This window comes from Melanotaenia boesemani, chromosome 12, assembly GCF_017639745.1.
Source record: "Melanotaenia boesemani isolate fMelBoe1 chromosome 12, fMelBoe1.pri, whole genome shotgun sequence".
NCBI lineage: Eukaryota > Metazoa > Chordata > Actinopteri > Atheriniformes > Melanotaeniidae > Melanotaenia > Melanotaenia boesemani.
The window spans coordinates 32,451,784-32,463,058 of record NC_055693.1 but is presented as its reverse complement, the minus strand read 5'-3'; the positions used below and the strand labels follow the sequence as shown (position 1 = coordinate 32,463,058).

General features: G+C 40.8%; 1 protein-coding gene across 2 annotated transcripts in view; it reads left to right on the top strand.

Annotated features, from left to right (window-relative positions):
* Positions 1–5,794: 5,794 nt before the first annotated feature.
* The window catches only part of hecw2a (HECT, C2 and WW domain containing E3 ubiquitin protein ligase 2a), a 59,846-nt gene continuing 54,365 nt past the window's right edge, over positions 5,795–11,275 (top strand). For both annotated transcript variants that reach the window (XM_042001375.1, XM_042001374.1), the window contains exon 1: positions 5,795–6,299. The gene's annotated coding sequence lies outside the window, so the exon portion shown is untranslated. The remainder of the gene's footprint in view (positions 6,300–11,275) is intronic.

Sequence of the window (11,275 nt, the reverse complement as noted above, 5' to 3'; positions counted from 1 at the left end):
TTTATGTGATTTTAATGAAAGTGTGGGAAGTGTTTAATTAATGCATCATCTGCTCTCTCATTTGGTAATTGTTGTCATTTTATTCAACAGAACAAAACAGACGTCTCAACCTTTTTTCTTTGTTAAAACTACAACATGTTCTGTTTGCCTTTATGTTGTTTGCATATAAAACGCTGTTAAATAAAATAGAACTGAAATTGGCAAAGTTGGTTCTTGCTAAAGTTTAGTTTCTTTGTTTTTGTATTTACTAAGTGAGAAAATGTCCCATTTAAAAGCCTTTGTCTGGTAATGTGTAAAAATAATTTGCTGTCACATTTCTATAAGTGCTTTAAAGTCTGGTAGCTTGCTTACTTCCGCCTTGAGCTGCTTTAAAACCTGCTACTTTCTGTCAGCTGGTCTTTGTTGTGCAAAACTAGTGAACTTCATGCTTCAGCATCAGATCAGCACAGATGCTACGCTAAGTGTCCAAAATGCCCATCTGAGTAATTATTGCTTGTGTGTGGCTGAAACCTTCAAAGCCCGAGATGATGTTTGACTATCTGGTGCAGTTTGAATTAATGGTGATTGTAAAGAAAAGTTATGTGATGTATCTGGGTTTGAACACTGACTCCAGCATGAGCTAACATGATGCAGCCGCCCGTCATATTTTATAACGGCCGCTCCACTGGGACGTTGTGTTTGAGCAAAGCACTTCTCAGAGTAGACAAGTACCAAGTGGATTTTGCTTTGTCTTTAATATATTTTTATATTTGTGGGGAGGTTCCTATCAGGCATTGAGCGCTACACCACAGGGTGCACTGCTGCATCGTTGTCTGCTTTGGTCTGAAGCATTTCCAGGTTCAGTCTTTTTCTACATCTGGGGTGTTTTGTGTGTGTGTGCTTTAAGCAACGTTGTGATGTGGAAAAGTGTTTCACACTCAGGTTTATGCTTTGTTAAATTTCTGACATTTTAATCCAATGTCACTGTAAATGAGACTTTTTGGCACCATTGTTATTGCAATAAAGTGAAGATTATAATTGTCGCTGCACTGTTTTTATTTTTTGCCTTAATGTTTATAATAAAATTCTAAAAATTTGAATGGGTTTTATTATTTTCATGTCTTTATTTTACTTTATTTTGGTCATTTCAAATTTCATCCAAAACAACAACAATGAAAGCCAGGTAAAAAAAATCATTTAGATTTGAAGAGACAAATTATTGACCAAAAAGTGTTTGGTGAAGCCATAGTTTATCACACACACACACATCTTTACATACAAATATTCCAATGGCAAAAATTCTCTGATCAATTTTCAGCAAAAACAAAGAAGAAATAAATGTTTACTGAGACAAAACAACAGTAATCATACCACACTGTTTGTTTACCTCCAGCTTTTTGAACATTTGTTTCAGTTTGAATAATGAACACAATCTCAAATTGTTCATTTCACAGGTTTACCCCGTAACAGATCTTCATCTTTCTTATGTCCATCCCGGCCTTTGCCTTCGCAAACATGCCGTTACCGCAAGTGTTTAGATTCATTCTCTGATTTTAAACATCTGCATACAACTTGGAAGGAGGTTTTGTGCTTTCAGTGCTGTCCTGAGCTCAGCTAGATCATAACTTTTCAAAGCATCAAGTTTAACAAATATTCTGTTGGTTCATAATAATCTGATCCATTAACAATTCTTCTAGTTTTCTTCTACAGCCTGTAAACTGGATTAGTAAAAGTTTTATATGTGCCTCTCCAAACCTCCACACAGTAGGTAAGGAATGGAGCAGTACAGCATGTATAGAGATTTCAGATTTCATATATCTTTATTCTGCAATAGTTTGGGCTATTTTTGCTTTTACCGAATTATTGAACAAACAAGCAAGCGTATGAACAATTTCCTCATCCCCTTAAAGCTCTACTAGTTCCCATATTCCCAACAGAGCACTCCACTGCAGGTTTACTGGTGATTCCTAGAGGTCTTAAACGTAAAAGAGGAAGCAGAACATTCAGTTATCAGACCTCTTTCTGTGGAACCAGCTCCCAGTTTGGCTTCAGGAAGCAGACACCCTCTCTACCTTTCAGATCAGACTTTACTGGTCATTGTGGTTGCAAATGAGAATTGGTTCTCAACCAACTTATCTGGATAAAAATAGTATAAATAAAAATGAAATAATGAATTGGTATAAATGGATCATAATTAGACTGAATTGGACTTTGTTGGTAAAAGTACTTTTTGTGAATTGGTATTGTACAAAGAATTGTGGATTGAAATGAAAAGAAGAATGCTGCACAAGCTACTGAACATAATGAACAATTCTTCACACCTACAAAACACAGCAAGGAAACAATGGTGTTCAGTCAGAGGCTTCTTCAAGTAGCTACGCTGCAAGCCTGAAAGGTGCAGGACCTCATTCATACCAAAAGCTTTCAGCCTCTGTAACAAGACTTTGGCTGTACAGTTAATTATGAAATTGTCTAATGTTTAAAATGTTTGACTCAGCTGGACCTCGGTTCGCATGAGTAAAGGACTGTACTTATATAGCACTTTTCTTGTCATGTTGACCACTCAAAGTGCTTTTACACTACATGTCACATTCACCCAATCACGCACACTCATACAGCACTTCTACTGTTGCATACTAATTGCTTTGCTCCATCACACACATTCATACTCTGATAGAGGCAACATGGGGTTCAGTTTCTTGCCCAAGGACACAGCAATCAATCCACCAACTTTCAGGTTGGCAGACTGCTCTTCATCCTGAGCCACAGCATGAGGTGTCCAGTCAACCAAAAAGGCCATATCTCTCTACTCACCAAGCTCCACTGGCTACCCATGCTTAAAGTCATGCTAGTAAAGTTTACCTGCAAGACTTCTGATAAGGCTGTACAAAATAGTCAGCAATTCTTCATTTTAATCAGTGGTGGGTGATATTTTCCTGCTGTGTGAAAACAACCATCATCAGTGAATCTCTTGGGCTCAGATGAAGACTGAGAACCATCTACAACATATGGTTATATAGGTCGTTCCCAAGCTGGAGGGCATGACGGGGTGACGACATGACGGGGGCACAGCAAGGCTAAATAAAAACCAGTTTGACAAATCTGTAAAAGTACCAGTGGGCAAACAATGATAACAGAGATTTCAGTTACCCCAAAAAAAGAGACAAGAAAATATGATGAAGCATATCTCCCCCTGTGCTTGACCAGGTAATGGTAATGGTCTATATGAAGACAGACAACAGTGTGTTGTATGTCCTAAATATTATCATCCGAAAGTTTGAAGTCAGACACCACTTGGGCGTCTACTACTCATCCTGCAGCCGACCCCACCCTTCCAGACAATGCACTGTTTGTTTTACTTCCATCAGGAAAGCAGTACAGGAACCTTAAAACCACCACAAAAAGACTCAGGCAGCTTCTTCCCCAGAGCTGTGAAAGCGATACCCCCCCTGTAGTTCAACACTTACATCCCCACCCCCCCCCAACAATACTCAGACACACGCCCCCAAACCTCCACAGACATTGAAGATTCACAGCTTCTCAGACACACACACACACACACACACACACCTCCATCCTTGCACTAGGATGCACTTTATCCACCCTGTAAATATTACTGTCTGCTGTGAATTCTTTCTCATTTTCTGTAAACATAGAGATGTTCTTATATCATTTCTGTATTTTATATCTTCATTTTTACTTATTTATACATGCCTCTTACATTTCTATCTTCTTATTTATGCATGCTTCAGCAGAATGACTCCACAAAATGTCACTATGCTTGCATAATGACAATAAAGATCTTGAATCTTGAACCCAAAGAAAAGCCTGCTGATTGCTTTAGAAATAAACTGCTCACCTGTCGTATAAAGCAGCATCCATCTCATCGAAGGCTCAACTCACCTGAAGTAGTTTGCTGGGTTTCCTGGATTAAAACGCCTCACACTAAAGTAGAGGAACTGATCATTCTGCCATGACCTGGTTTTAACTATAGTTAACGAAGTAGCAATCAGAAAACAAAATACTATTTTGTGGCACATTTCTTCATAAATTTCTTCTGTATCGAGGTCCATGTGGTAGTGGGATCAGTGGGGGGCCTTGATATGGTTGTTGTCGATGAAAAGGGAGACCCAGCAGAAAAAAGCTCCATAAAGTTATGTAGTGTGTCTTTAATTCCTATGTTCTGTGGAACCAGATCATTTTTGTTTAAAGGTTTTGAACAAAGAGCTTTTAGTATCTTAAGTTATTTTCTAGGTCCATATTTCATAATGTGTCAACTGACCCTGACTATGGAGTCAATAGTTTCACTCTGTGTTTGAGATCAAGCCATGCATTTTCTGTTTGTGTCGCCATGCCATTTATCAGCAGACACTTGAAGCTAGTTTGCATAGCTGTTTGAACACTCTGGGTTAAAAGAGCTTGAGTGTGTGTGTGGTGTGTGAATGGTTGTTTGTCTCTTGTTGGCCCTGCGATGGACTGGTGACCTGTTCAGGGTGTACCTGCCTCTCACCTGATAAAATGCTAGGATAGGCTCCAGCCGCCCTGCGACCTGTAATGGACTAAGCGGTACAGAGAATGAATGAAAAAAAAAAAAAAAAAAAAAAAATATATATATATATATATATATATATATATAATTCTCCAATCATTTATTGGAGAATTTACTGCAAGCAGTTTTCTTTTTTGTTTTGAGTTTCATTATATAAATAAACTCTTCCCTCACCCACCCTCCCATCTCCCCTGGGTAGGCTGGGTGGATGTTCATCTCAAGCTCAGGTCCTCTATTAGAGTCCTGAGAGCTTGAGGGTCCTACGCAGTATCTTAGCTGTTCCTAGGACTGCACTTGTCTGAATAGAGATGTCTGATGTTTCCCAAGGTATCAGTTGGAGCCACTTCTCCAGTGTGGGGGGCACGATGACCACTGGTACTATCTTCCAGGCTTTCTCCAGTTTTTCCTTGAGTCCTTGATATTTCTCCAGTTTCTCGTGTTCCTTTGTCCTGATATTTCCATCGTTGGGGATGGCTACATCCATCACTACAGCTTTCCTTTGCTGCTTATCCATGATCACAATGTCCGGTTGGTTGGCCAAGATAATTTTGTTGGTCTGTATCTGGAAGTCCCACAGGATCTTAGCCCTCTCATTCTCCACCACCTTGGGAGGTGTTTCCTATTGCAACCTTATATATATATATATATATATATATATATATATATATATATATACGTCAGCTTATTATCCCAGCAGGGTATCTGATCACTGGCAGGACATAGCTGTTAATTGCTGGATCTTGTTCTTGCCATTGAACTGACTTCTCAGGACTTGCCTTACTCGTTGCAGATATTTGGCTGTGGCAGCTTTTCTTTGTGGCTTCTTCGTAGTTGCCAATTGCTTGTGGTATGCCGAGGTACTTGTAGCTCTCCTCAACATCTGTTATTCTGCCATCTGGAAGTGCAGTCCCATCTGTATGGACTACCTTCCCTATCTTTGTTTTATATATATATAGTGTTATCTGCTTATCATCAAAGCAGTGGACTCAGATACTTTGTCAGATTAATCTGGCCGCCTTATAGTATTTTATAATCCAGATATAAACACAGTCAGTGGGTGAAGGCGTTCATTGGACGGATGTGTGTGATGATGTTTATGTTCTACAGGTTGACATTCAGTCCTTCATTCTTTTCGTGCGTTGAGTCGCCGCCTCTGGTTTTTCCCATATTAATATGCAGTGTATAAACAACTGTATGTTGTGTTACATCCCAGACTCCACAGTTATTTAAATAAATCCCTCCGCGTCTCCAGCAGGGAGACACACCTCTGCAAGCAGTAAAACATTACGCCATCCTCCGCTAGGCTCCGTTTTTCCCTTCTTTGAGGACTGACAGCAGTTGTGTGCTCAGCCACATTTTGTGCATCTGCCGGGACTGCAGCGCATTGCAATGCAGAAGGGAAGAATTCGGGTATGATGCCTGTATGAGCTGCTCTTTTGGAGGCACACAGCAGCAGCAACCACCGGTGCGGAAAGAGTGTGGGGAGGCGGTCGCGGAGTTTATGTGCAAACCTCTGGACGAAGAGAACCGAAGTGCCTCTGCAGCACCGCAGCTTTTCACAGTGATACCGTCCCGTTACGTGACCACGCGCCCAAAGCTGCCCCTCAGTCGGTGTGAGGTGGGAGGGGGCCCCTACCGCGGCACCCCGCCCGTCTCGCTTCATTTGGACTGCAGGGCTAACGACCTAAACCGTGAAATCCCCGCGCACAAAGCAGCGACGGGGTCTCGCCAGCAGCACCGTTTTCCTCCATCCCGCACCGCTGCGTCAAAGGTAGGATCTGCTACAGTCGGGAATGGAGTCACTGTAGGTGTTCATGCTCCCAGCAGTGATAGTGGTGGCTGTGATGATGATGATGCTGAAGCAGTTGGATCTGTCATTAAATAGTCGCAGCAGAGCTGTCCTCTGTAGGTCCTGCTCTTTTTGTGTGGAGGGTTTTGTACTCGAGGGAATAATAATTGATTTTTTTGTTTTGGTTTCATGTAAGTGTTCGTGTGACAGAGATGCTTTAACTGAAAAATGACGTAGGGAATTCCCACAGTAATCCAATAGCGCACGCGATGACACCTGCAAACATTCCGCCAGTGCGGTCCATGATGGCCTGCTCAGTCATGTGCGCAACGGCGACCGTGCGCGGCCTCGGCGGCGCACAGATTGACCAGAAAACATTCAACTTGAAGACAAACTGTTATGTAACGTGATTTTTGCTGACGCGATTTTGCCAGAAGTGGGGGTTACCTTCACATTTCTATGGCTCGGAGATGCTGGAAGTGTTTACAGACGCTTCAGCAGCTCCGCGCCGTTTATGTTCAGTCAAATCAGTTAGCGATTAAAATCAAGATTAGGTCGCACTTTATTTGTTTAATTTGCTTTCCCTACATCGTTCTTTTTTCTTTTTTAATTGTGGTCTATCTTAAAGCAGATACTGCAAATCTACTAACGTGCTAATCTTTTTTATTTATTTTAAATGATACACAAAACAAATCTGACATCTGAGACGAAAAAAAAAAAAAAAAAAAAAAGCTTAGCTCTTCTGAAACAGCTTTTCCCTTTATATATTCTCCGTGGGTGAACATTTGTTCCTAACTGCTGTATTTTATACTCTGACAACAGAACAGAAAATCTGCACTTGCTGCTTTAGATGTGAGATTAAATAAACCATCCAGAGCCACAGACTGAACAAAGGTGGCACTTATAAATGAGAAATTTACCCATTTAACTGGCTAATTTGGTAGAGCAAAGTTTCAAGAGACAATACTGAATCCTTTTAAACATTTGTGGAGACTAACCTGCCTGAACATCTCCACACCTTGGTTTGTGTATGTAATACCAAAAGTAAATGTTTGTAATGTCATTACTGTTTCAAGTTCTGATCATTTAACTATTGTTACCATCTCCATTACACTGTTTCTTTTCATGTTAAATCCTTTAGGGCAGAATGATTTAAGTTATTCTTACATATTGTGCTTTTAGTCATTTCTTTGCACAACTCTTTGTTTTGAGTAGTCTGAAATCAAACAACCAAATCTCTTGGAGACAATTTAAGAATAGTTGGAAGTTGGCTTTGATGGTTTGGAGCAGGGGTCAGCAACCTTTGTCACTCACAGGTGACACCCCAGGGCACAAACACTGGCACGCTGGCACCTCTCAGTGTTATGATGGCTGTCGCTTTATGTGTAGCCTGATTTCTTGGGTTTGAATGACAGCTACTCCCGACAGTCTTCACAGCTCTGTAATCGTGGTCCTGCCTACATTCCCAGAGATGTCATCAACAATAGCAACGCCAGCTGCTAAAAAGGCCAAAACTAGGGCATTCCTGTCTCCATGGACACAAGAGTTTTGTATTTTTGGAAGTGCACTTATGCAGTGAAAATGTTGTGTGCTGAACATTAAGTGTTAAGCAGCATTTTGAAACAAAGAAGACTTTTGCATTGCATTGCATGGAAAGCTGTACGAATGGCGAAATTGTTAAGGAGGCTTTTCTCAGTTGCTCAGATTCTCATTTTAAGAACTTTCCTAATAAAAAAATGATAAAGTCAGGAATAAACGACAATCCCACGTCAGCTAGAAGCGTTCAGCTGCGTTTTGATGAAAAGGCTGAAAATGTCAGAGTTTAGCTAACAGCTGGATTAAAAGATGCTATGGTATTTAGCATTGCATATGATGAAAGCGTGGACGTGAACCACATCCCACATTTGGCAGTCATGGCAAGGTAATGTGATTATGTTGTCAGACAGGAACTTTGCTGCTTGATGCCAATGCCTGACACAATAAAAGGTGAAGATATAGCCAAGTCATTAATTAACATTTTGAAGAACAAGGGATTAACATCGGGGGAAATGTTTACAGTGTGGCGCTCCATGGTTGGGAGACAAAAGGGAGCTGTTAAACTGATTGAAGAAATAGTCGGTCATCCCATCATGAAACTTCGCTACGTAAAACACCAAGAAAATCTTTGTGCAAAAATATCAAATTTGGATCTCAATGAAGTTGTGGCCACGGTGGTAAAGATATTAACTTCATAGTGAAGCGATCAGTTTCAGGCCCTGCTGGAGGATCTGGACTGGCATACACAGATCTCCCTCTCCATTCAGCAGTGACATGGTTGGCCTGCGGAAAAGTTCTGGAGCGATTTGTCAGCTGCTTTGATGCTATCAAGGTTTTTCTGGTTGAAAAGAGCCAAAAGTATTCAGAACTGGAGGACGAGAAGTGGATCGTGAAGCTTATGTTTCTTGCAGACATTACAGGACACCTGAATGAGCTTGATATCAGACAGCAAGGAGCAGGACAAACTGATTTTGACATTACTGAGACATGGATGGCTTTTGTAGGTAAGTTGGTAGTATTCTCAGCTGACACCTCCACCTCCACTTTCCGCTGCTTCCGACACCTGAGAAAGTTGTCCTGCCACTGCAACATCAACAACACTGAAATAACCATGTACATACGTGAGCTGGAGGCAGAGTTTACAACGCAATTTGTGGATTTTCAAAGGTACGGACCAGTGTTGTCTTTCCTGATGAAGCCTGACGGCTTTGATGGACGTGATTTGGATGCTATTCTAATTGACTGGATGGATACAGAGGACATGGAAACGCAGCTGATTGAGCTGAAGGACTCAACACTGTGGGTGACACAGTTTGCAGAGCTCAGAAAACAGAAGCCACACCAGTGCAAGATCATGGAGCCTGCATCCTCACCTGCTGGTCATCTGCACCTGAGATATTCAGCTGTCTCATTGGACATTACACTAGCGCTTCACAACAGAGCACTCTGAGGCATGTTGACAACTCAAAGTAAATAACTACTAGCCCCAGGTCACAGAGCTCAGCCAAACACAGCAGGACCAGGGATCATACTGACTATCTGGTAGACACCTGTTAATTTGATGTTAATTTGTTACGGCTGCTTTGTTATGATATACAGATATGGTACATTTACAATGTGGTCTTAGTTTTGGCCTCTCTTCTCAGTGCAATATGTTTATAAAAACAGTTTTTAAATGAATAATAAAAAAGTATCTTTAAAAGTTTGATTGGATGTGCTCTAAATGGACTGAATAAAATTCCAGGTATGCTGGAAATATTTTTGTATTTTGTGTCATAATTTAACTTTGCGTTACAGTTGACAATGGCACACTCGTTGAGAAGAAAATTTCAAACTGGTAATCCATGTCACAAAAGTTTCTGACCCCTGGTTTGGAGCAATCCAGGAACCAAGAGACTGTTCTATTTCACTGAAAGCAGCTGGAACGCTGGGACTTTAATAAACAAAGTTAGCAGGTGACCGTATGAGCAAACAGAAAGGGGAAAAAGGTGTTTATTTTGCAGGAAATGTGAAGCATTCAACCACAGGAACACTGTCCCAGCTGTTATGTGTTTGGTCATCAAGCTCAGACGTATGAAAAAAAAGACTTCTTCAGGATTCTGGAGCATAATGTCAAATCATCAGTGAGACAGCTGAATCTGGGACTATTCCAACCAAACAATCAACCCGAACACATGTAAGCTGGTGTAAAATGGAGAAAGCAGCATAAAGTTAACCTGCAGGAATGACCTTCTCAAAATCTCAATCCTATAAAAATGTGCAAGAGAGGTCACAAGAGAGACTTTATATTTCATTAGCCAATTCCTACACCTCCTTGTCTTTCTTCTTTACATTTCGTATTTTCTTTTAGCTTCTCCTTCCTTCTCAGTCTTACCGTTGCTTGCGTTGCTACATCTACTGTATCATTACTGCCTTTTTTTTGCAGTCTGTCAAATGGAACAATATCTAATTGGTTGATTGTACCCAGGTGTATAAGGTGCATTTATCCAGAGTCCTTACTGAGTCAGGTGATACTGATGGACTTTACTGGCTTTAACTGTACAGTGTTGGGTAATTGGAATTAGCTGCTCAGTCAGGTTTTTAAAATGGGAAATGCTCTCTGCTGGAATATCATGCACCACTTCACTTCTTTTTGCATCTACTGTATATGATTCTTTACTTTCAGCAGCTGACCAATGAAATGAAATAATAAATAAATAGAATTACAATGATAATAATTTGCATATTAATACATATACTGTATATATACCCTGTGATACCTGTGAATTTTTGGAGGGCAAGGCAAATTTATTTATTGTGAACATTTCATCCATAAGGTAACCCGATGTGCTGTACATGATCAGAGGAAACAAACATGAGAATAGGGATGTGCACGACTAGTCGACTGATCGATTAGTCGAAACGCCCCACAAAGTCAATGGCGTTTTTTAAAAGTTGACATTTTTTATGGAAGAGTTGTCTTAGTTGTGCAGAGACATGGCGTTGTTTACAGTGCTGTGCTAAAAGAAAAGTGTGGCCCCTTTAAGAATGGTTAAGCTGGATATGAGAGGTGCACAGTGCTAGAAAGTCATTGTGAGAAACTTTCTGTTTAGGGGTGAATGCTTTGCTACCAGCTTTAGCAATATACACCACCCAGCTCTTATAGTTCCAGCAGAGTCCCGTGTCTGCTTCACCACTGCAGGGTAAAATGAAGGGAGCTAAGCCTGACGCTAGCTGCTGCTAGCTGCTGCTGGGTACAGCGAAGGGAGCTAAGCCTGTCTGCTGTGGGAGCGCTGTTTAGATCACGTAGCAATGCAGGCTCTTAAAGCAGTAGAGCCCACAGAATGTTAAAAATATAACAATGTAAAAACACTTGTTTATGGAAGACACACAATATGCAAATAACATCTCATACACATTTTAAGATTTCCCTTTGAATATAA